The 21,188-nt window shown below is 52.3% G+C and overlaps 1 long non-coding RNA gene across 1 annotated transcript; it reads left to right on the forward strand.

Annotated features, from left to right (window-relative positions):
- The first annotated feature begins 7,844 nt into the window (after positions 1-7,844).
- Positions 7,845-20,976, forward strand: LOC111772410 (uncharacterized). The gene is made up of 5 exons (XR_002806255.2): positions 7,845-7,897; positions 15,876-16,015; positions 17,990-18,097; positions 19,093-19,236; positions 20,799-20,976. It is a non-coding gene; the product is annotated as an uncharacterized lncRNA (long non-coding RNA).
- The last annotated feature ends 212 nt before the right edge of the window (positions 20,977-21,188 follow it).

Below are 21,188 nucleotides of genomic sequence, written 5' to 3' on the forward strand. Positions count from 1 at the left end.
TTGTGATCTGCACTGTTGGCTTCCTAGATGCCCCCCTCTCTTGCCACCCTCTGCCCCACACTGGACACCACTCCTCGACCTCATCCTCATGACGCTCCCCTAGCACAAGGTTGTTATGCACAGCAGGCATTTTCTGAAGGCTGGTGGGCAGCAGGGGGTAATTTCAGCACAGAGCAGGGACCAGTTTCAAAATCAGTGTGAGCCATCACCTTTCTAGAAATGTCTTGGCCACACCCCGCCAGTGGAGGTTTCTTGCTGGCAATATCCATCCTCTGACTCCCAGTCAAAGAAACTGAGCTTCTGCCCTCTCCAGCTATAGCTATCATCCCCAGATTCCGGTTCCTCCTCCATGCAGAGCAGAGGGGTCCTGGACCTCCTCTGTGCAGAGCCACACGCTCCTGCTCTTCATCCATATATGGCATTACGTGAAATACTTTTTCTTTTTCTTGGATCAAATTCTTAGATAGTCTATTTTCTCTGATCCAAGTGAACCCGGGGGTGGGTCAGGGGCTGCTTCTTTTCAGACTTACAGAATCAGCATCTCCTGTGTGGGGCCCAGGAATCCCTATTTTTAATAAGTTCCTCAGGGTGAGTAACTGAAGCCCAGAGAGGGGAAACAACTAGCTGATAGTCACACAGCTGGTGACCAGCAAAACCTGAAGTAGATCTCAGATTTGCCCACGCCTGCTCCAGGACTCTGAAGCTGCTCCAGGCCGCAGCCTGGACCCCAGGGTTTAGGCCATCCCGGGAGATCCTGGCCAGTCTGCCTGCCACACGGGGCTCAGCTGCTTACTCAGAGTCAGGGCCTGCTGGCCGACTCCACGGCGGGCACACGTCTCCTGTATTTTAGCCTGGGAGCATCAGAGAGAAAGTTGGAGCTCATTGGGCACCCTCGGAGTCTGGAAGTCATAGGCCCTGGGGGATGGAGAGTGTGCGGAGACCACCCCTAGCCTGGAGGGGAAACTGAGGCACAGAGAGAGAAAGAGACCAGCTTTTCCCATCATTTGCAGGTGCTTCCTTTTGAAAGTGGTCGCTGCAGCTGCCAGTACGCTCCGCAGGAGGAACGGAATGTTCTGTTATTGTCTCTCCACACGAAGAACAAAACCGAAAGGAAAGTTGAGGTGAAGTGCGTGGAAAAAGTCACAGGAGCGTCTTTCCATCGTGTTATGGCTCAGCGCTGGTGGTGACGCAGAGTGGTTTTTGTTTTTCTTTATTTTCTAAATTTTCTGTATCACTAATAAGAAATTGAATTAGAATTTAGAGTCAAGGGGAAGGAAGTCATCTCCAGGGCCAGCAGGGACGTTGGGAAGTCCTGCTTCCGGCATTTCATGCCCCATCACCTGCTTCGTGGCTGGCATGGTGGCCACCTCTCTGTCTCTGGGGCAGGTGGGCCAGTGAGGTCCCTGCCCGTCTCCTGGAGCAGCGAGGCCCCGCCCCTGGGGACCCTGGTGCCTCCTGGTCCCTCTGTGCCGACTCTCGGGATGGGGGCTGCAGGGGTTTTGTTTATTGGCTGTGGGCACGGATCACCTGGCCATTTGAATCTGAGCATGCGCTGCTGTGGCTGGACATGTTTCTGATTACGGGCAGGTACATGGGGAGCTGGATCTGGCTCAGGAAATACCTGCAGGTGGTGGGCCACCTCTGGCTGAAGCAGATGAGGCTCCACCTCCCAGGCGTCTGCAGCCTCATGGTCCCTCCTGCTGAAAGTCTTGGGGCTAATTGTCTGCACCCCACCCCACCCCACCGCAGGCAGAGTCAACATGCAGGTCCATGGGCTAAGGGGTTGGGGAGTTGAGGTTCTGTTTGTATCTGTGCAATGTTGGGCAAGTCACTTGACCTCTCTAGGCCTCAGTTTCCTCACCCACAAAGCCATGGAGCCGTGCAAACTGATTGCCAAGGTCACTTCCAGGGCTGATACTCCTGGATTCTACTTGGCCGCTGGTGGACCAAGCTAATAGCTGGAGCCCCAGGGAAATGTGGGAGTGCTCCTGGGCAAAATGACATCTATCTGGGTGGATGGACCCTGATGGAGATGGGGGAGGGGCAGGACCCCAGCTGTGAGAGCAGCCCAACCTTTTCATCTGGCCCTTTGGGGTGGCGCAGGCTGGGTACGGAGCAGGACTCAGTGGATGAACTTGGGCAGATGTGGTCCCAGAACACTGTCTGTTTTTAAAGAATGTGGATTTCAGAGCTCAGATGTGGGCCCCGTATCAAATCCTGCTCACAAGGAGTGACCATAGGACTGAGAGCAGGTCACTTCCCCTCTCTGAGCCTCGCCCCTCATCTCTTCCAAGAAGGCCTGAACTTTTAGGTCTCCTAGGGTCTCTCCAACTCCGCTGCCCACTGGCCCTAAAGTGACACTGACCAAACAACCACAGTAGCCACCACGGCTGCCATCTTTCCAGAAGCGGTGAGGTGCCAGCACCCAGCACCTGCCTGGCCTCAGGCCCCATTTTCCAGCAGAGGAGACTGAGGCTCAGAGAGGTGAAGTCACTTGCCAAGGTTGCACAGCTAGGAGGCAGAGCTGGGGCTTGAACCCTGGTCTCCTGTCCCTGGAGCCTGTGCTCTTTACTGCTCTGCTGTCCGCTGTCCTGCGCTGTCACAGTGCCCTGCCACCGTCTGAGCGCCGTCTTCTCTCCCTCCTCACTCCCCTGTGCCTCCTCCGTCCTGGGTCTGTCTTCCCCACCAGGTCTCTCCCAGCTGTCCAGGCCCAGCCGTGCCGGTGTCTCCAATGTCCACTCAGATGGAAAGATGCTCTGTCCACAGTGCTCGCTCCGCCTGCCCAGTGGCAGCCCTGGCCGCTCCACGGCCTTTCTGGCTTACTACCACTTGCTGCAGAGAAACCCTGAGCTCGATTTTTCTGACCACCCGATGGCCACCGTTACCTCCACTTAATAAATTGCACGGGAGCCATGGGTGGTCGACGGCAGAGGCCTGCACGGCCGAGTTGGAAATTAAAAGCAGTGGCCGAGGGTGGGTTTGAAGGCAGCAACAGGAACCATGAATATTTTACAAGAAACCGGAATTATTAATGTTTCAATAAAAACCAAAACCCCAATGTCCATGTGAAGATGCCATGTGACTTGAAGCCTTCAGAAAACCGCTGTGGTCCTCCTTTGCTCGCTCTTAAACCACTCAGCATGGTTTCGCTTAAACCGTCCCCATCTTGCCAACCCTCAACCCACGGGCTCTAAATGGCGGTGGGGAGGGCTGCATCCGCCCGGCCGACCACCCGATGATTAGCACCACGGCCCCCACCTTCCTTCGGACCAGAGAAATATTTCTGGAATCTATTTACGAACTTCCCCATAATCATCAATCATACGGTTAAGAAGGAATAGAGCAAGATTTCTTACCTCAAGGAGCCTCTAATGCAAAAAAGCTATTTACTGGCCACGGCCGGGGGCTGAGATTTCTGATGCCATTACTATAGAATACATAATAGCATCAATAATTAAGTATAAATTGGATTTAATATTTTATGCTGGCGACATGTAATTTACACTCTACCCGAGAAATCAAAGGTCATGTCTGAAATAAATGAGCGTGGGGTCGAACCTCCAGTGGAATTAGCACATTCCCCCTCCTGGCAGCTGGAGCCGATGATGATGGCAGGAGCGGGGCTGGGCCATGGGGAGTGAGGGGAAGTGGGGACCTGGGAGCCATAGGGGGCAGCTGGTCTCCGGAGTGCAGCTCTTGCAAAGAGGCCTCAGGCCTCCCCTGGGGGGAGCGGATGCTGCTGGAGGCTCAGGGAGGGGGCACTGGAGCGCTGGTGTTGGAGAGGTCAAACCCGGAGGCAAGTCCGCCCCTGAGACAGGAGGGCAAGAGAGGGTTGTAGCCCTGAACAGCTGGTGGGGTCCTGAGGGGAAACTGGGGCCCAGAGAGGGGAAAGTATTCCCTTCGAGTCACAAGGTGACTCAGTGGCAGGGTCAGAATAGGACCCAGGCTCCCGACTGGCAGCCTTGTCAGGATTGCTCTGAGCTGTGGGGTACGGGATCATTGCCCCAGACCTCTGAGTGTGTCCCCAAGACATGACGGGTCTGCCTGCCTGCTGGAGAGACTGGCCCTGGCCTGGGCAGGCGCCTGGCTCTGTCCTGTGTGGTTCTCAGACCCATGAGGCCATGGCTGGGGAGGGGTGGGGAGTCTGGGCTCAGGCCGGCATTGTGGCGAAGCAGTTGGGGGTGGATAGGCAAGGATGCCCCTGCAGGGGGCTGAAGATCTGGGTCGCTGTTGGGCATTAACAAGCCAAGAATGCATGTTCACTAAACCCTTCCCTAGCTCCCCATTGCCCCAGGAGAAAAATCCAGAGTCCTCTTCACCAGCTAGCACCTGCTCACCTCTTCCTCTCCATCTCCTGCCTCCCTCCCTCGCACATGCTCGAGAAACTCCAGCAACGCCCCAGTGGGCCACGCTCCTCTCACGCCAGGCCTTTGCCCTGGCCACTCCCTCTGCCTGGACCCTTCCCTCGACACCCCACGTGGCTCCCTCCCTCACTGAGGTCTCTGCCTCAGGCTCTTTCCCAAACAGCTCTGCCCATCCCCCTCCCTGGCCCATCCACCTGCCGCTTCATCTTCCTTCTGCCATCGACACCTGCAATTTATCCGCTGCAGGTTCATTGTCTCCCCTCACTAGAATGTCAGCCCCAGTTCACTGCAATTTCCATGGCGCCTTAAACAGAGCTGGGCTCACAGTATGTGCTCAATTAACATTTGTTGACTAGAAGAATAAAATAATCTAGTTAACTGCGAGTCATCTTTTACGTCTTTGCATAGCTATCGTCTCCTCCAGGGAAGTCTGACCTGCCCTCCTGGTTGACCCGCCACGCCCCCCACTACCCTAAGCCTCTTCAGCTCCCCACAGGACCATATTCTAGCATTGATCTGGAGGGTTCCACCTGTCTGTTTTCTTGTCTGACTCCACCTGTGTTCTGGTCCCTGAGGTCCCCTCGGTGTCTCGTGCAGGGTCTGCACACAGTAGAAGTTCAGTGAGTGAACGCTGAGTAGATGCACGAACGTTCTGGGCCACAGGTGAGTGGTGTGATGGTGGGCCTCTTGGCATGAGAAACAGATGGGAATGGGGAATGGGGAAGGGTCTGGCCCAAGCCCTGAAGTCTAAACTGTGGGGGTTTCTAGAAGCTGCTAAGGCTGTCTAGGGAGGTGCTCCAGCCAAGAAGCAGGGGAAGGACCAGGAAGCACCCCCTCCCTGCTTCTACCTGTCCCACCACACCTCAGGGGCAGGGGGCTGGGAGGGGCCCAGGAGAGGGCTCTGCTCCCTCCTCTGTGTCCTGGCAGATGGGATGGGATGGACCGTGCTGTGAACTGAATGTCTCTGTCCCCGTCAAATTCCTACAGAATCCTAACCGCCGGAAGTGGTGGCATTTGCAGGTGGGGCCTTTGGGAGGTGCTTCAGTCATGAGAGCGGGGCCCTCGTGAATGGGATTAGTGTCCTTATAAAAGAGGCTCCCAGGAGACCCCCAGTCCCTTCCACCCTGTGAGGACACAGCAAGAAGGTGCTGTCTGTGACCCAGGAGGAGGGCCGTCTCCAGAGCTCGAGCAGGCTGGCGCCTTCACCTTGGATTCCCAGCCTCCAGGACTGTGAGAAATAAGTGTCTGCTGTTTGTAAGCCTCCCGGTCTGTGGTGTTTTGTTGCAGCTTCCTGAACAGACTAAGGCAGACCCCGAGGCCTTTCCAGTTTGGAAATGCCCGCTTGCCCGTGACCTGGGGATGGGGGCAGGGCATGGGAACAATGATGTTTGCTGAGGGCCAGACACTGCTTTGGAATTTTTAAAGTATTATCTCAGTTAATCCTCACAGCCCCATGAGGCAGGTACTATTATTCTCCCCATTTTACAGACGAGGAAACTGAGGCACAGAGACTAGCGGCTTACCCAAGCTCACACACAGCCAGTCTGCAGTAGAGTCAGGAGTTGAGGGAGGCTGACTGGTTCTAGAGTCTACACTCCAAACACCATTGTTTGATGGCTGAGGTTTGTCCCCAAATGTCAACCTGGGGTTAGGATGGGGACGGGTGTTTGGTCTGAGTCCTCGTTAAGTAGTATCTCAAATGGGGGGCTGGGGAGGGGGCCCTTTAAATGCTGAGGGAACCCAGAATGAGGGGAGCAAGTGCACTTCATGACCCCCTCCCCTGGAACTTGAGCCCCACAGGGGGCCCGGTTCGCAGTGACCCTCTACTGGCCCCACCCACAACTGTAGACTAGACTGAGGGTTAGCCCCCTCCTCACTGTGCGAACTTGGCAGCTCACCTTCCCTCTCTGAGCCCCAGAGGCCGCATTTGAGGGGGTGGACACAGTTCCCAGGCGCCCTTCCAGCTGCTCAGCCTGGGATGCTGCGGGTCTGTGACCTCCCCCCCTCCTTCCTCCCTCCGGCTCCTGCCTGGGGCTCCGATTGGCCGAACCCAATGGGAAGCCGCAGGGCTCAGGGGTGTGTTGATGTTGTCCATGCAGGTCAGCCTCAGGGGGCCCCAGCAGGGTGGAGAAGGCAGGAACTGGATCCGGAGGGGCAACCGGAAGAGACAGCACAGCCTCGTGGTCCATGTTTGTGGAAGTGAATTAACCGGGAGGAAGAGAAGGAAGTTTCTCCTCCAGGATCCTCCAACAGGTGCCTTCAAGGGAGGCAACTTGGCCAGGCTGTGAGCTGCTGCCTCGGGGAGGTTTTGTTTACCTGGGCGAGGGCTCTGTCCTGAGGGGCAGGGGCGGTCTGGTCTGGGGAGACGGAGGCCAAGTTTGCCACCCTGTGGTCCCTTATCTTGTATGAGTCCAGACCACTGGCCACACCATGAACAAGCAGTGAGGCTGGCCTTGGTCCCTGAACTTCCACTTTGAAAGCAGGCACCATCCTATTTTCTCTCCTGTCACCATCAAAACATAGTACCTGCATTTTCTCTACTCCTCATAGCAACCCTGCATCTGTATCTGATTTCACAGATGAGGAATCTGAGGCTCAGAGAGGTAAAGAAAGCTGCCCGAAGAGACACAGCTAATGAGAGGCAGTCAGGATGGGGCTTAGGTATGGGTGCTCTCCGTGGGCCCCTCCGCTCTTCTCTTCAGCCCACCCAGGAGAGAGAGAGGAGGCAGCTTGGGGAGGGGACCCCAGTGAGATCTACCTCAAATTCTGGACCTGCCCACACTGGCTGTGCAGACTTGAGCAAGTCACTCAACCTCGTTGGGCTTCTGTTTCCTCATCTGTAAAATAGAGGTGAAGATACCTAACTGGCAGGAGTGTTTTGAGTATTGCGAGAATGGACATCAAACTCTGGCATTTGGTAGAAGCTCAGTGGGCACGAACTGTGTAATGTCTGAGCTGGTTGGTGTGGATTGTCACGTGACAGAGGCCTGGTTCAGAGAGGACAGGAGAGAGGGACACTGGGGTGTGACAGCCCTCCTCGTGCCTGCAAAGGTGGTTTGAAGGAAGCTCCTTGCCACATGTTCTGGTTATCTATTACTGTGTAAAATATCATCCCAAAGTCCGTGATTTACAGGACTGGCATTTTATTACTGTCTCTGTTCCGAGAGTTGCCTGGGCTCGGCTGCGTGGCTCTTGCTCAGGTTTCTCGTGTGTTAGGATCCGAGGGTGGCTGGGGCTGGAGTCGTCCTGACGGCTTCCTCGGTCAGATCTGACGGCAGACGCCAGCGTCCTCTAGGACCTCAGCTGGCCTGTTGGCTGGACCGCCCGCATGTGGTCTCTCCCTGTGGCCTGGGCTTCCTCAGAGCATGGCGTCGGGTTCCGGGAGGGTGTGTCCCAAAGGGGCAAGTGGAAGCTGGGGTGCCCTTTATGACCTCACCTCCAAAGTCACATAGCGTCACTTCTGCCATTATCTCAGGCCCACCCAGACCAAGGGAGGGGCAGAGAAGGTCATCGTCACGGCGCTGGAAGAACAGGTGGGATGAAAGTTGTAGTGGTGGCCATCTTTGGAAAATACCGTCTGTCACCCTGCAAGGGATCGGTGGCCCCAAAAAGTTCACATGAAAGGAACTTGGATGTCTCATTTGCTTTCTTCTCTCACATTTGGGAGATCCATGTTTGCAAATTGCTTTTCTTCCTTGAAGACGGCAGCAACGGGTGCTCCACATTGGCCTACAGTAAGAGAATCATGGCTTTGAGGAGTGGGGGTGAACTGAGGCCCCGGCACCTTGCACAGGATGGACACAGAGAAGGTGTTTGACAAGCCTTGGGCTGAGGGGATCTCAGAGAACTCTACACAGCAGCCCAGCGTACCTGGGAGGACAGGAGAAGACGCGTGTCCATGCCGATGGGTCTCAGGGCTCACACCTGCAGCCCCCAGCACAGAGAGGCCAAAGGCCTTCCCTGGGTCACATAGCAGGCTGTCGGCAACAGCAGGAGCAGATCCCACAGCTCCTGGCTTAGGGCTTCTGCTGGGACATCGAGTGTCCCGTGAATCTGTAGAAGAAATTCCAGAGAGCACGGGTTTAAGCGCTGAGCTTCTGAGAAGGGGCCTTGACGGGTGTGAGGCCTTCCTTCTGCAGCCAACTCCCCACTCCACCAGAGGAGGGCTGGGGTGGGTGATAGGGGGCCACCCACGCGCTGCTTACCATGTGACATTGGCCCCCCTTCCGTCGAGAGATGGGTCTGTGTTCCCTCCCTTGATTCTGGATAGGCCGTGACTCTGGCCCATAGGTTCACCTGTAATTGAAGGCCAGACTCCTCCTACTGTCTTCATAGGCTTTGACCAGCCCCATAATCGGAGCCTCTGACCACAGCTGGCGCTTGGGGAAGGCCAGAGACTCAGACCCCTAACATGTCATTTCCCAAAGAGTGTTCCCTGAAACACCAGGCCCTCAGAATATTAATGGGTGTTCTGCCAAGATAAAGGGGCAGGGTTCTGTAATTAAATAAATAAGCCTGGGAAATGGATTAAATAAAATCAAACTCTCCTGCAGGACTTCTCAGAGCATTTACTAGCCTTTGTAAATGCATTTACTAACTCTCCAAGCGGGACCTGGCATTCGCAGTGCTTCCCAAACTTACTTGACTATGGAACCCCTCTTCCCTCTTTGTTTTCCACGAAGCGTCTAGAGAGACCCACGTTTCCTGGAACACCTTTTGGGAGACAGTGTTCTAGAGCAACTTGGAATGTTAATGAGGGCAATTTTTAAAGAGCAAAAGCAAAGCAGCAACAATGGTGGCAAGTCAGGCATCAGGCAGGGCACTATGTGGGCACAGGGGTCCCCAGGGGCCTTGCCGGATACTCTCTCTGCCATTGCAGTGGAGCTCCGATGGGTGGGCCTTGAGAGTGTCAGGCCTGAGAGAGACAACCCAGGGTTGTCCTGCAGCAGGGCTCTGAGACCCGAGGGGTAAATTTGCCCAGCGAGGCCTCCTTGCCTGCTGCTTGTTGAAGGCACCACGGACCCCTGGGCCCTGGGGTGGGGAGCGGGAGAGGCAGGCCCAGGCCTGGGCTCCCACAGCTCCTCCCCCAGCCTGGCCTGTGGGCTAATGTCGCCTTAATGCTGTGGTCAGGCGGCCACGTGGCTGGGCTCCCTGGGCGGGCAGGGCCGCATAATGGACAGCCCAGACCCACCCGCTGACGGCTCCATTAAATGTGGTCGATTTTTTTTCTGGTTCCCGGTGTTTTAAGCTGAGTGTCTCTGGGCAGGCATTCAAAGCCCCGTTCCAGAGCTAATCTGAGAGGCAGGGACGGAGCAGGCCCGGCTGCATTAAACGGCTAAATCTGGCACAGGGTGGGCGGAGCTCACTCGAGGAAAGAATAGCATCACTGCGGTCTTGGACATCGGTCACTGAGGCTGGCTGCTCTCCCTGTCCTTCAGGCTGTCAGAGGGAGTTGCTGGGCAGTTGAAGGGTGCTGGGGAGTGGTCCGAGGTGAAGACATTGAATTTGAGGGCTCCACGCTTTTGCTGTGTGTCCTTCGGGCAATTGCAGATCCTCCCTGTGCACTGATTTTCATATTAGGATTCACTCCTTTGTAGGCCTTTCTACACGATGGGCTTCGAGAGGCTTGGGCAGTCTCTGGAATGTTGGGGTTGGGAAGAGCTTGAAGACTGCTGAGGCCTAGAGAGAAAGTCCAGGCCAGCTGGCAGGGCACAGGGCCCACAGCTTGGGGGTCCAGGCAGGCAGTGGTCATGGTAGGCCTGAGAGGAGGGCCAGGAGGGCCCAGTGAAGGGAGCTGGGGGCAGGAGAGACTCAGGCACTGGGGCCAGATGCCTTTTGGCGTCGTGTCATCCGAGCCCCTCCTCTTTTTGGGGTTAGGACCCCAGAGCGGGTAGACTGGAAGCTTAGCTGCTCTGGTAGGTAAGGGGGAGGGGAGCGGCAGGGGTCAGGACAGGGTGGGAAATGCCTATTGCTGAGCCCCGGGCTGGGGACAGGGCTGCAGCCTGGAGAGGAGGCAAGCTTGCTGAGATGCTGTGGGCCCGGCTGGGGCAGGAGGCGCAGGGCCGGCCTCATGGCAGTCACACCACACAAGAGCCAAAGAAGCCCTCAGAGATCAAGTTCATCCCTTGATGGGGAAACTGAGGCTCAGAGAGGGGAGTAGCCAGCTGAAAGTCACTCAGCGGCAGAACTGGGACTAGAACTGGGTCTCCGATTCCTGATCACATCCCTTCTCTGCTAGACGGAGAGCTCTGGGTACGGAACAGGCCCCGGTCCTCTCCACGTGCCCCCCCCACCCCCACCTGCACTCGGCCCCCAGCAGGTCAGGGGCTCAGTCATGCTGGTGCCTGGATGAGAAACGGCTTCACCTCCCAGGGTGCAGCAGGGCTGGTCAGAGGCATGGGACCGAGACTGATGGGGAGGCAGGTGATCGAATTTCTAGTCCCTGTTGGCCACCAGCTTGCTGAGTGGTCTTGGTCGAGTCAGTTCCTCTCTCTGGGTTTCAGTGTTTGCAGGTGTGAATTGGGAGCGACTGCCTGGCTCGGGGGTCCTTCCAGCGGAGGCCCCGGGTTCTCTGCAGTGCTGCAGGGGCGAGTGTTTGGGGCCTTTCTAGCCAGCACCCTGCCTGCCCAGGGCACCTGCCTGCCCAGCGCATGTCCCCTCCAGGCTCCTCCTCTTGGGTTCGTGGTGAATCCTCCTCTCCACCGCCTGCCACTGAACTGCTCCTTCCGAGTCATTGTTGCATGCCTACTGTATGCCCCACTGCCACTTGCTGGGCTCTTGCAGTCAGAGCACTGACAGTTCAGCTGGGGAGATGGGGAGGCAGGACACTTGCCCAGGACAGTGAGGGGTTGTGTTACTTTCCTCTTACTGCTGTGACAAAGTACCACTGTCTTACCAGCTTTAACTGACACAGATCTGTCATCTTCCAGTTCTGTGGGTCAGAGGTTCCGCTGGCCTGAGATCAAGAGGTCGGCCCAGCCCGTTCGCTCTGGAGGCTCCAGGGAATCTGTTTTCTTACTTTTTCCAGCTTCTAGAGGCCACCCACAGTCCTTGGTTTGTGACCTCCTTCCTCCATATTTAAAGCCATCAGTCTGGCACCTTCCAATCTCTCTCTCTCTGAGTCTGACCCTCCTGCCTCCCTCATCCAGATGGGCCGGAGTACTCACAAGGGATGACCCGGGTACTCCTCCACGTCGAGTCTTTAAGGCCACCTGCAAAGTCCTTTTGCATGTCACAGATTTCAGGGATTAAGACTTGGGCCTCTTGGGGGCCATTATTCTGCGTATTACAGGTGTCAAGATAGTCCCTGCTTCCAAAGTCATCTGGTGGCGCAGAAGTCCTGCCCAGGCCTTGCTTGGAGCCAGTCTTGGGTTCAAATCCCAGTTCTCCCAACTGTGAGCTGCACAGCCATCGCAGGCAGACCTGCCAGCTGCTCCGAGCCTCGGTTTCCTTATCTGTAGATCAAGGATCATAATACCCATCTCACGGGCTTACAGTGAATATTCGAGATACTGCGGGGAGGGTGCCAACCACAGCACCCAGTCCAGAGTAGCCTCTCGATCAATGATCTCATCTTCTTGAATTTCTAGCTGGCATAAAACATGCTTTCTGGTTCCGGGTGGACTGCAGTGGATGGGCCAGGACAGGGAGTGGACGAGGCTTGAGGTCCCCCTGCCCTCCTGCAATGATGTCCTGGGGACGGGGCATGGGGTAGGAAGGGTTCATGGTCCTCACATGCACGGGCTGTCTGGGCCAGGCCCAGCCCCTCCTGTCTCCATCTGAGTCTTTCATCCATGCCACTCGCACTTGCTGGACCCCTACTGAGATACAGGGACAGTGGTGAACAGGACAGACACACGCGCTCCCAAGAAACTTACGCTCTCGTGTGTGTGGGGAAGGAGCATTCAATAGACAAGAAAGCTATTATGTACACAGAATACGTCTTTGTTCCTGTAAGCCACAGAGACCTGGCAATCATCTTTTACTGTGGTGCAGCCTCACCTGGCCTCGCTAACAGGCTGAAGGTGGAACTGGAGAACTGCCGAGAAGCCTGACTCTGGGCGAGATGAGAGACGAGGTGGCCTGGTCCAGGGAGGTGGGGGGACGAGGGCTTTTCTCCCATCATTAAGGCTTTGGGAAGTGCATCCTCTGGCTAGGGTTCTAGCTCTGGCTGGGAGTCAAAGAGGGAGGAGCTGACTGGGAGTGACATTCCCTCTCTGCCTTGGAGCCCACGGGGACCACAGAGCCTATTTCCTGGGTGCACGGGCCTCAGCCTTCTGGTCCCCTGGGCTGTCACCCAGAGCCACTGGTGGCTCAACTCCACACCCAGGTGGCCTGCCTCACCTGAAGACGCAAATGCCTCTGATGTGAGGGCTGGCTTGCACATGGCATCGGGACAGAAGCTACTATTTTGGGGTTGATGTCCAGGGGCCTAAATGGAGCCAGCAAATTTTGGTATCCTTTTCATCCTGAGAGGAGGCAGGCTGAAGGCTCCGGAAGTATATCCTCTACAGGAAAGACAGGGGAGAAGGTGGCACAGGGCACAGGAGAAGGGTCTCCAGTGGTTTGTGCATCAGCTGGGGAACCTTTCCTGTCTCTAAAAAGCCACCCGCTGGGTGGTCAGGGCAAGACTTGGCGTGCTGAGAAGGCCAGTTCCAGGACAAAGGACTCTGCTTGTTGTTGATAACAGCCACACTCACTATTTACTACTATGAATACCAGGTAGTGTGCTAAGTGCTCTAAGTACACAGCCTTGTTTAATCTTGATGACAATCCTGGGAGGGAAGGATCACCCAGATTAAACATGACAAAAGCAATACGTGCTTGATGGGCAATTTTAACTGTTATCGAAGTAGAGAAGGTAGTTTGTGAATGCCTCTGCGGATATCACCCCCAGGCGTATTCATTCCTCTTTCTATTTTGTAGAAGAGAAAACGGAGACTCAGAGAATAACGACAATACCGGCAGCTAAGATTGCCAGAGCAGCTAGGGTGGCAGGCTCTGCCAGGCGCTTCTAACGCGCTGTCTCGTATAATCCTCATTAGAATTCTTGGACGAAGGTAGCTATATCGTCCCCATTTTATGGATGAACAACTGAGCCTCAGAGGCCCAGTCAAAGGGCCCAAGGTAACAAAGGAGGTCAAGACGGAGCTGGGATTTGACCATAAATCTGTCAGAAAACATTTCAAGTGTCTGCTGATTCCTCACTAGGTTCCAGCCCTGTGTCAGGAGCTGGGGGACAGATGTACGAGATGCCCACCCCGGCCTCGGGTGGCCACATTCTCAGGGAGAATAGGAGGACACCACGACACTGATAAGGTCTTCTGTGTAAACCAAAGGGTTGTATTTAAGCTTTAATCTTTAAGCATTTGTATTTAAGGAGAGTGAGAGAGGGGGACCCTGGTGAAGGCTTGGGAGCAGTTGGAAGCCTTGAGGGACTAAGGTGACCAGAAAGAGCCCTGGACAAGGAATTGCTGGTTCTGGCTTTTGTCCCCGCTCTCCCATCACACATACTCATCAAACACCTCTGAGCACCTTCTACTGCTGCCAAGGTCATGGAGAGCCAGCGTCCACTCTTGTAGAGCTCCCAGTCTTACGGGAAGCCGCCCCTGAGCAGGGGTGAGAAACATGAAAGTGGAAATGAGGTCATACTTCTTACTGTGGCCCTCGAGGCCATGCTGACCTTTGACCTCTCTGGCCACAGTTCCCTTTCTCTGTGCTCCAGCCTCATGAGTCTTCTCTCAACTTCTTGAATGGGCCAGGTTTTCTACACCCACAGGGCCCTTGCACATGCTCTCTCTGTTTTTTCTTCAGATCTCAGGTTTCTCATCGTGTCATCAAGGAAGCATTCCTGATGCTCATGGCAAAGTCAAGGGCCACCCATTAGATGCCCTTATGGCACTTAGGGCTGTGGAGTGAGTAAAAACCCTCAGTCCACAAACTCAGATGTGCAAGAAATGGAATCTTCTTTATTTTTGTGTTGCATTGGTCTATTTATCTCTCCTTGCATTAATACTACACTATCTTAATGACTTTAGCTTTATGTCTTGATATTCAGTGGTTTAAGTTCCTTAACTTTGTTCTTCTTCAAGATTGTCTTGGCTATTCTTAACCTTTGCATTTTCATAAAAAATTTTGAATTAACTTAGTTTTCACCAAAAAATTCGGCTGAGATTTGCATTTGGATTGCCCTGAATCTATGGAGAACAGACAGTTTTATAACATTGAGTCTTCTAATCCATGAACATGGTATACTCTTCATTTTAAGTCTTTAATTTCTTTGAATAATGTTTTATAGTCTTTTTGTGTAGAGGTCTTATACATCTCATTTTAGATTTATTATTAGTTATTTGATATTTTTTATTCTATTATAGATTATATATTTTTACGTTGTATTTTCTAATTATTATTACCGGTATATAGAAATACAATTGTTTGCTAAATTTTCCAATTAATTTTAATTTTTTGTAAATTATTTTAGATTTTCTATGGACATGACCACACTGTCTCTTGCTTCTTCCTTTATAACCTTTATGCCTTTTTTTTTCTTATCTAATTGCTCTGGCTAGGATCTCCAGTATGATATTGAGTAGAGGTGGTGATAGTAGATGCAATTGCCTCATGAGTGATCTCAGAGGAAGGGTCTCGATATTTTACTATTAGGTGTGATGTTTGGTATGGTTTTATATAGATACTTTTTATCAGGTTAAGGACATTTTTCTTATTTTTCATATTTTCTTAGAGTTTTAAAATCATGAATGTGTGCTGAATTTTATCAAATGATTTTTTCGCATCTATTGAGATGACTGTATGATTTTTATCCTTTATTTCCTTTATTGTATTAAAATGGTCAATTACAATAATTGATTTTTAAATGTTAAACCAAACCTCTCATTCCTGCGGAGAAAAACCCCAACTTGATAATAATCTAAATACATGTGGATTTGGTCTGCTTATGTTTTGATGAGGATTTTTGCATTTATCTCATTTAATCCTTAGAAGAACTCTTTAAGGAAGATTATTATTATCTCCATTTTACAAATGAACAACTGAGACTTAGAGGTGTTAATTAATCATGAGAGAAATTGATCTTTATTGATCTTTAATTTCTTTTCTTGCAATGTTTTGGTGACAGGGTTATACTGACCTCAAAAATGTGTTAGAAAATGTTATTTTAAAATATATTCTCTGTAACCAATTTGTGGAAGATTGGTATCACTTCTTCCTTATATGATCAGAAGAATTCACCAGTGAAACCATCTATGCCTAAAATTTTCTTTGTGATACTTTTTTTTAAAATGGATGTTTCCTTTAAAATACATAGGACTACCCAGATTTTCTATTTCTTCTTCTGTCAGTTTATGTTTAGTTGAATTGTGCAAGGAGTTTGTCCATTTCATCTAGATTATCGAATTTATTAGTGTAAAACTTTACACAGTATCTTTTAATTAATTTTTAAATCTATGTAATATCTGTAAACTCTGTAGTGACGTCTCCTTTATTTCATTTCAGATTTTGGTTATTTATGCCTTCTCCTACACAGAACCTGCTTCAGGAAGCTCAGTGAAGCTACCCCAGCTCCTATCAGCTCACACGCCACACAGCCACTGTTTACTCTGGGATCTTCCTGCCTCCCTGTTTTCTCCCTGGAAGTGAGATTTATAGATTTTTCAGATCCTATGAAGCTCTCTGGGGTTCCATTGTCCTCCTATAATTCTTGCCTGCAGGAATATAATGTGGGGTCCACCTTTCTCAGGGTGCCACAATCTCTACGCCGCCCCAAATTCCCTATGCCACCCCACTACACACATACACATTTGGACTTACATCAGCCCAGGAATCTTTACATAATCCGAGGGTTGGGGGAATTTGCTCTCAAACCTTACACAATCTCCAAAATTTCTCCACGACCTGAAGTTTTGATTTCCTTTTTGAAATTCAAAAGCCAGGAAGAGACTCCTGTTTTCTCTTCCTGCTGTCTCATTGCTTCCTTGACCTCGGTCAGCCCAGAGCATCGAGAGATGGGGTGAGTGGCTAGAGGTGAAGCCTGGGGAGGAGGTGGGTGAGCTTGAGTAAGTCATTTAATCCCTCGGAGCCTCAATTTCCCCAGCTGTAGGATGAAGGTAATGACTCCCAACCTGCCTCATTCATAGTATAACAAAAAGGATCAAAGGAATCCTCAAAAGCAAGGGCACTTAAAGAATGTTTATTTTATTGTGAACTATGCCATCCACTTAAAAGGGTATATAAACATACGCATACTGTTTAAGTAATGATAATAATTAATACAATAAAGTACAGTATAATAATATACAATAATTATAAAACAGACGCCTATGTCCACAGCACTCAGCTCAAGACATTACTGTACCTTTGAGACTCCTTGTGGGTCTTAACCGCTTCTTATCTTTCTCCCAAGAGGTAACCAACATACAGAATTTTGCATTAGTCATTCTCTTTCTTCTCCTTATAGTTTTACTCCCTAAAAAGATAGCTCTTAACAATGTAATCTTTTTAGCTTTGCCTATTTTTGAGCTCTATATAAATGAATCCTACTGTACGTCTTTTTCTGTGACTTGCTTCTTTCGTTCATCACTGTGTTGTGAAATCCAGCTGTGTGTTTTTGTGTGGCTGTAATTCATCCCTTTTCACTGCTGAGTAATATTCCATTGTAGGAATATACCACAACGGACTTACCCATCTCCTACGGAAGGGCATTTGGATTATTTCTTGTTGGGTTATTTTAAATAATGCTACTATGAACATTCTTGTAAGCATCTCCACATCACAGCTGTGACCCAGGCAAACCAAAGATTTTCTTTAGGAGTGAAATTGCTGAGTCTTAGGATGTGTGCCTATTTAATTCAGAAATATTATTTACTAGATGTGTTAGTTTCCTATAGCTGCTGTAACAAATTATCACAAACTTAGTGGCTTAAAAAAACACACTTACTATCTTAAAGTTCTGAAGAGAGAGGTCCGAAATGGTATTGTCAGGGCTGTGTTCCTTTTGGAGGCCGTAGGGAAGAATCTGTTCTTGGCCTTTCCAAACTTCCAGGGGCTGCCTCCATTCCTGGCTCATGACCCCATCCTCTATCTTCAAAGCTGGCAGTGTAGTATCTTCAAATCTCTCACTCTGAGGCCTTCCCCACCCACTTATGAGGACCTTCTGATTATATTGGGCCCACCTGAGTAATCCAGGATCCTCTCCCCATCTCAAGGTTAGCTGATTAGCAAACTTAATTCCATCTAAAATCTTAATTCCCCTTTGCCATATATTCATATTCATAAATTCTGGGGATCAGGATGTGGACATCTTTGTCAGGGAGACATTATTCTGCCTACCACACCAGATAATGCACGATTGTCTTCTGAAGCTGTTGGGCCTATTTATAATCCCACCAGCGCAAGCTCATTCCCTTGGTTCCTTCAAAAACCACGTTTCACGTTTTTAACTCATTTTTTTATATTTTATGATAATTTCTTATTTTGAAATGGTTTAAAATTCACAGGAAGTTATAGAAATAGCACGAACGTATACCCTTTGCCCAGCTTTTACATGCACTTTCTTGCATTCTTTTATTTTTTTTGTTGTATGGTTCTGTGAGATTTTATCTCGTGTATAGATCTGAGCAACCGTCACCACAATCAGGATAAAGACTCCTTTCACACGCGAAGCACAGTGCAAAGCTTCAAGATCCATCACGAAAAGGCCGGCCCTGGAGGCCTCGTGGGTAAGAAGAACGGCTCAGAGCCGGGGAATGTCTGGGGTGCAGCCGCGAGGGAAGCTAACAGAGGGTCTTGGCCCTTGAGGTGCTGATCTGTTGGGGGACAGCCCTGCCCACGGGGGTCCCAGTGAGGGTCGCCTTGGCCAGGTCCTTCCCGGTGCACCTGAGCACGTGGGTGGTGGGGAGGAGCAGCGATTTGAACTCCTCCAGATTAATCCCGCTAAGTCGCAACCATATTGATATGCTATTATTTTCCATCTTTATCCATCCCCCGGCGAAGGGAGAAGGAGTCCCCCCAGGCCATTCATAATTGAAAAGTGCTTTTAGGGCCTTTATGAGTTGAATACTAAATTTCGCGAGGTGCCTGCTTTATCGGGCCTCCAGTCACCGATGATACATTCGCTCCCTAATGTTCTTTAAGGAAAGGGGCTCCCGCGGCATGATGGATGGCCCGATCTGAATCGATGCTCATTAGTGACTCCAGTGGCCGGGTGGACCCGGGCTGCTCACTCGAGTGGACAAACCAGGCAGGGGACTGGGTCTTGGCCAGAGACCAGGGCGAGGCCTGTCAGCTGCCATTTGCCTTGGACTCTGACTTATCATTCATTCACTCATTCATTCATTCAATAGATTCTTACTGCCAGCTGTGAACCAGGCCCGATGCTGGGCACAGAAGTGTATCAGACCCAGCCTTGTCCTCCAGGAGCTCCTGGGACACACACACAAATAAAGACACTAGGGTGGCGTGTGTCTAATGCTGGGAGTGTGCTCGGGGCCTGGGAGCCTGGGTGGGGGTGGTGGGTGGTTTCACACAGACAGGCTGGTGGGCAGGTAAATCTTTGTGTTCGAGGGGACATAGTGGTGTGCCATAAGCGTTTGTGATGTGAGCGAAGGAGCTCGCCAGGGTGGGGAGTTGTTCCTGGCAGAGAGAGGGACACAGGCAAAGGCTTGGAGGTGTGACCCAGGCTGCAGCGTGGAAATCCAGCTGCTTGTCTTCTTAGATGAGTCGACCTGGTGGCTTCCAAGGCCGAAGTTGTAATCCTACTGATCCGACTCACAGAATCCCAGAACCGGCAAAAACAGAACAAGAAGGATCCTCAGAAAACATCTGGCTCAACCCCTCGTGATTCTGATGGGCAACTGAGGTCTGGAGAAGGGAAGGGACTTGCTCTCAGTCTCGCAGCCTGGTAATGGGGAAGGCCAGGACAGCTGTGGCCTCGCAGGGACCAAAGTTCTGCTTCGGCATTGGCCTTGGGCCTTAGTTTGTCATTACATGCAAACATGGGTTCATTACATGAAACTGGACGTCCCTCCTGCTCCCCAACTCTGTGAAGCCCAGAGAGAGCAAAAGTCTTATGTGGGTCACACAGCTATCGGTGACACAGGTGGAGGGAGGGTGGGGACATAAAGGTAAATTTGAACGAGGAAAGGTGGGTGGTGGGAGGAGGCTAAGATTTGCTGAGTGCCTGGGATGATGGGCTCCCTGTTTGCCTCTCTCCTTTAATCTCTAACCTTGGTGGCCTTGGTGGCACACTGTACAAACCTATTCTGCAAATGAGGACTGAGAGGCGAGGTGGCTTGTCCAAAGTCACACTAGGGGGATCTAGGATTTGAGCTCAAATTATTTTTTCAAATTTCAAAGCCCATGTGCCTCCCACTGTCCTCAGCTGTCCCCTCAGGGCCTTGGAGACAGGACAACTGCCTCTTCTGTGGTCCCAGGTCTCTGACCTCCACCCACCAATGTTAAAGCCTGTGTCAAGTCAAACCATGACCAAGTCAGCCTTGTCCTTTGTTCTCCCTGAGAAGGCCATTGCTCAGTCTCTGTCCAACAATTTGGGAGTAGTCGGGGTGCGGCCAGGGAGAGGGCAGTGAAGATGGGCAGAAGGGGCGGGCCCAGGGCCTCAGCTCTGGATCTCTACTTCCTCCCGGGGCAGGCCTCTCTCCCCAGGGCCTGCTGAGGACCCCAGAGGCCTTGGTCTGGCCCAGGGATGACACAAGGATGAGGGACAGTCAGGCCTCTGACCCCTGCAGCTGGTCCCAGGCCTTGTGCTTGAGCTGGGGCCTTGGGATTTGAGGCCCTTCTCCCTGAGCGATACCATCCCCATGTGTGGCCCACACAGGCGCTGGGGGCAGCAGAGCTCCGTGCCTGCAGCTCTTGCCTCCCCCTCTGCCCGGGGAGTCGGCCATAGGCAGCACAGCCACCTGCACCGTCACAGAGCCCAGCTCGGTCTCACTGACAGGCGGCCTTCACTCAGGGGACCTCACCCAGGAGGCCACAGCCAGGATGGCTTGGCCGATGGGCCCCTGCCCTTCCTGGCTCATGGATCCACCCACCATGCAGCCCTGAGCTGGACCCAGGCTGGCCAACAGCCCAGCAGTTGCAGTGGTTCCCCCATGGGAGCCAGGCGGCCTGGGGCTTCCTTCCTCCCTCCCCAGGCTCCACCCCTCCAGGATGTTCTTCCTTTTCCTCAAAATGCTGCCCTTCTTCTTACCCTGGAGCGTTTCCCCAAACCTCTGATGGCCAGCTCCTGGACACTCGGGTTGCAGCTCCAGCGTCCCCTCCTCAGAGAGGAGCCCCAACCTAGAGAAGTCCCCTCCTGGGTTGGGCACCCTGTCAGGTCCCTGCTCCGTTCCCTAAGGCACTTACCTCTCTGGAATCCCCTTGTTGATGTGTTTGTTTATTTATGCATTGTCTGTCTCCCCTCAGGGACATCACATTGATTATCGATTAAACAGTGCAGGGAGAACGGGCGAATGGCCGCTGACCTGACTCTCACTTGGAGCTTCACAGGGGCTCCGTGATTCTCGGTTAAAGGTACACTGGACCCGGGTTTGAATCCCTGCTCTGAACTTTTGGCTGAATGAGAATAAACAAGGGACCTCTGTCTTATCACCTGGAGAGTGGGACCCACGCCAGCTCTCTCCTGGGTGTTTGAGTAAAGGAGAGCAGGCAGGGGTCTCGGGCGGCATGCGGCTGGAGCTCCCTGCAAGGCAGTGGATGCATCGCTGGGCCAAAGGTTTCCTCGGGGTGAGGGGCCGGGCTCAGGGCAGGCTGGGTATGGGCCAGCTCTGGGCCTCAGTTCCTCCAACTGAGACA

Source organism: Equus caballus, chromosome 2 (genome assembly GCF_041296265.1).
Source record: "Equus caballus isolate H_3958 breed thoroughbred chromosome 2, TB-T2T, whole genome shotgun sequence".
Taxonomy (NCBI): Eukaryota; Metazoa; Chordata; class Mammalia; order Perissodactyla; family Equidae; genus Equus; species Equus caballus.